General features: G+C 36.2%; 1 pseudogene; it reads right to left on the bottom strand.

The window, feature by feature from the left end:
• Positions 1-2,551: 2,551 nt before the first annotated feature.
• LOC147905254 (uncharacterized) lies at positions 2,552-4,341 on the bottom strand (annotated as a pseudogene).
• Between the last annotated feature and the right edge of the window lie 633 nt (positions 4,342-4,974).

The raw sequence follows: 4,974 nt of genomic DNA, 5'->3' as shown, positions 1-4,974 counted from the left end.
GATGATATGAACTTTGTGGGCCTTGGATACCAATTGCAAAGAACAACTATTTGGGCATTGCAGGAGGCTACCGAGGACTTTTTCATAGAGTTTTTTTAGGATACATTTCTTCTTGCAGCCCACACCCATAGGGTGACAATCATGGAAAAAGATATCACCACTTTAGAGATGGTTAGACGGAGATATGACAAACTCCTGAACGCTACAAATATGACAGACATAAAGATGAGAGACATTTTGCTGATACCACCTGCTCGAATGCCAATACAAGATGAGGTGATTGTAGAGGAAGTGACTCATGGAAAAAAAACAAGAGCAAAAATAGCCTTCAAGGAGGTGCAAAGGATAAAATTTAAGGACACCAAGCTTCTTCATAGCTCGTCCACTAATCTAGATACTGCAAAGCTAGAGCTATATGTTCTCGAGCATCTAAATACACTGGGACCTACTGTAAGGATAAGTTTTGCAGATGCAGAGTCAATGAGAGAGTTTACCCTAATAGAAGATTGTCTCAAAGCAATAAAAGATAGAGCAGGACAAGTTACCCATACAGTTATCCTTGCAGGACTCAAGTAGGTTTTTATTTTTATATATCGATTTAGAAAACCACTTATTTTTAACAGTATTTTGAATTCCTCTGTTGATTTGTAGCTTACTCAAAAAAAAGTTACATGAGGAGATTCAAAGTATTTTACATATCGTGGACCCAGCTATCTCCTTCAAAATGAGGGATCCTAGGGAGCCGGTGGACCAGCTTGCAAAGTGGTTCACATATTGCAATTTTGAATTTGTGACCCTAATTGTCATCCCTTACCATTCAGAGTAAGTGATTAGTAAGTACATTGCATAAGGAGCTAGATTGTTATTTTCAATCCACAAATTCTAATATTTACAGCAATTGTCAAATGAAGTCGACATTGGAGTTTAGCTATAATACATCTGCCATCAAAAGGATGCTTGTGCTTCAATACAATTACACATACTCATTGAGAGATCAATCTATAAGTGAACTTGCAATGCCTTAAATAAGTATCGCAATTTTTTAAAATAACAAACTATTTATTTTGTAGAAAGTTGTTCACACTCACATATGCAACTTACAATGGTCTGAAGAGACTATCTTTTGCAATCAATTTCTGCGAGAAAAGATCATGTAAGTTGGGTGCAATTGAACTGCTGCTCTTGGAGATAAGACATAAAATCCTTTGCCCTCTCAATAATTTTTTAAAATAAATTAATATAGTTTTAGGCTTACAAGCAACTGGATGGTTCACAGACACCACAACAATATGATGCCCACTCTTGCAGATGGAGGGTCCTTATATATACCAAGTACATTTTGGAGGCTTATTTGTCAAAGGATACATCAGGTCCCGTAAGTACCATTATTGATGCATTTAAAATTTATACATAACATTAATCTTAACATTGAACTCTTAACTAAAGTCAGATGATAGAAGAAAGCTATGATGATCAATTTGTGTTAAACTTCAGAGCTAGGATGATCGTAGATCTCCTTCAATATGCCTCCTCGTTACCACAAGAGAAAAGTAGGGAGGAGGAAAGCTCTAAGAAATTAGATCGAGGGGACAGAGCTCAAAATTGATGGAGGACCTCACTCGAGAGCAAGATGAGGACCCTCTCACAAGACTAAAGGACCCTAAGGCCCAACCTCAAATGCCTCCACCATCCATTGAACTTCCTCCTCTAACTACTGAACTTGGACATGAGGACGCTCATCCAGCCCCTCAGACTATTGAGCCTGGACCTGAGGATCGTGAGCCCCTTTCCCATCCATTTATTGAGCTTGGACATCAGAAGCTTGGACCTGAGAATCCTTCTACTTCAGAGCCCCTATGTGCACTGAGGCACATTGTACTCTTGGAAGTTTGTAATGCATAATGATGTCTAATGAAATTCATTTATATATGAGACTCTGGTTTGTAATCCGTATATATATATATATATATATATATATATATATAGATAGATAGATAGATAGAGAGAGAGAGAGAGAGAGAGAGAGAGAGAGAGAGAGAGAGAGAGAGAGAGAGAGAGAGAGAGAGAGAGAGACTTGACTTGTGAATATAGATGTATCTATTATAAACTTTTAATGACAAATTGTTACAATACCAGAGAAACGGATTCTCCATTGTTGTTTGTAAATGATAAAAAATATAGCTACAATGCTGATTATGGCTATAACTTTAGAGCCAATATCATTGTAGAGCTTCTCTGACTCCAACAATATTGTATAGCCTAGAAACCTTCAACTACTAGAGCAAAGGCGAGATCAGTACATGGAAGAGAAGGCGATGGATGAGGAAAAGGCACAACAGAAGCTCCTTGATCAACCTTCTTCATAGAATATTCCTATGCAGTGAATGCAAACTCTTCATAGCATCCACCATCGCCTAAACGGCAACGATTGTCTAAGAATCATCCATTTGTTTAACATTATAATGTATAATTTTTATCCGTTGCCTCACAATTGTATACTATGTAAATAATCATTTTGTACCTATTTGATGTATTAATACAATATATGTAATCATGAATTTTGAATTATCTCAATAATCCCATTTGGGACATCTCTACACAGAATTCTCCTTTCCCTTCATTACAATACCTATCAACATGTAGTGTTAATCAATGATTCATTCAATAATAAATAAAAAACATTGAGTCATATTCAACTCTTGGTTTACCTTCTTGTTATTCAAAATGAATGATAATCTTTCTACAACACTTCCCTCTGTATCCACCTGAATGTCTTGGCATAATTGAGCGAGTGTGCAACATTGTCTGAGTGATATAATTCCCAAAAATTTGTCATTCTCCTTAATGGTGATATCCAGTGCTTCATTCTCAAGACCAAAAGAGTTCAAATCTTGATCCATTGGAACCAATTGGTTCCCAATCATTCTACTATGTCTATAGTAAAAGGTTAATATGAAATTTTGAGTGGCAATCATATACTTAAATTTAATGGAGTTGTGCACAACCTCACAGTATACTTGGTTGGATGTTATCATGTCCCAACCATAATCCAAGAAGTCAGGAATTCTTTCAGCGCCATTTGCATTATAAGTGAGCATTGTCTTGCAAATATTGATAGAAAATTTATTGAATAGATCTACAAAGACTGTTATTGGCATGCAAATAGTTATTTTGTTAATTCTACTAGCAATCCCTGGCTGTAAGGATCGTTGTACTTTTGAAAACAACCTGGCTCTATATGACTCTATTACACCACCATGAGGAATTGGCCAATCAATGGTATTCCATGCTAGGAGAGATAGTTTCTTCAACACACCATATGTGTTGGCTATATCCAATAGTTGGTAAAAATGATCATAGAAAAAGACTCTTGACTGAGCTAACTGTGTTGCCAATCTACCTTAATATTGCAACTCTCCTATGGACCCATGTAACACATCCATGAATCCTAAAATACATTCGGTAGGCTGCCACTGCTCATAAGATGGATATATATCTTAAAATAAAAATAAAGACATTGAGTTTTAGGAAATTCTCTGATAATGAATATAAATTCTCAATGAAGTCACTTACAATTTGGTTTATGCTGCTGTGGAAGATAAGTCACTTACAATTATGAAATATAAATTCTCAATGAAGTCACTTACAATTATGAAATAGAAATTCTCAATGAAGTCACTTAAGTACAATTTGGTCTGTGTTGTGGAAGATAAGTTGGATAATTCTTTCGGAACACAAGCTCTCTTTGCATGTATACATGTTGAACCAATATTTCCTTTATTGATTTCATTCCCTCCTTGGTTCTAAAATCTTTCACCCTACCCTTCCAAGATGCCAAAAAGAGATTACTTGATCATGGCTTCTTCCTTCTGTTTGGTTGCATGAGCACCCAACTTCCTTTTGATACAGTAAGTCTTTACCAGGAGCCACCCAAATAACCTTATTGGCAACATCGATGGAAGATATAGGAAAGAGGTCAACGAGTGAGGGAGCTCGCGTTTATAGCTTCGTCCTTGACAGTCTGATCAACATGATGTCTGACATAAGATTGGTTTTGATTATCGATGCATGCCATTGAGACCAAACTTGTCCTCGAACACTTGAAAAGTCAATGGACATATCAAAGAGCACACATTATACTCTAGTCTTGCATAAGCACGATCTTCTTATTCAAAACTTTAAGAATATTATCAAAGAGAGAGATTGACAAAGCAACTACATCGTTCTCATACCTTGTGCTTCAATATTATGATCAACAAAGCTTCCTGAAAAACTAGGACAAGTTATTGTGTTGTCGTCCCCATGAAAAACTTTCAAAAGTTGTATTCTATTTTGCAGCATCTTTATAAATACACTCTTGTTCACCAAAAACTAAAAGAGTATTGTCCAACTTAATACTTTCACTTCTTAAATCTCAAAAAAAGAGATTGAAAAAGCAAAGAGCTCACTGGTGTACCTCAATATTTTGATAAAGAAAGCTTCTCAAAGAGCGAGGTCCTATCAATGGTTTGCCGTACCCATGAAAAACTTCCAAAAGTTATATTCTAGCCTGCAACATTCTGATAAACACACCGTTTTGCACAAGCATAGATTAGATTCAAAGAGAGAGATTGACAAAGCATTCTAACAAACACACCTTTCTCCTAGAGGTACTTCGAATTACTGGTTCTCTACTGGTTTGCCATTGCCACCCAAAACTCACGGAAGGCAACTCAATCTATAGGTTGAAGGAACGCATACGAGGAAGCACCAGAGAGAGAGAGAGAGAGAGAGGGAAGAGTAATTTGGGAAGGGAGAGTAGTTTGGGAGGGAAAGCACATTTCAGTTGGTGATGTATTTTGAATGAGACATTGCCAGATAGTAGAATCATGTCAGTAGATTGACCAAATTTTTTATTTGTTATTGATAGTTGTACATGAATAAAATATTCTTTCTTGGTTTGACAATCCAGATACAATTCAAAATTTTTAAAAT

The sequence above is a fragment of the Dipteris shenzhenensis genome, chromosome 1 (genome assembly GCF_047967505.1).
Source record: "Dipteris shenzhenensis isolate YYH24624 ecotype China chromosome 1, Dip_SZ_1.0, whole genome shotgun sequence".
NCBI lineage: Eukaryota > Viridiplantae > Streptophyta > Polypodiopsida > Gleicheniales > Dipteridaceae > Dipteris > Dipteris shenzhenensis.
Note: the sequence above shows the minus strand (reverse complement) of the source record. Positions and strands in the feature narration are given on the sequence as shown.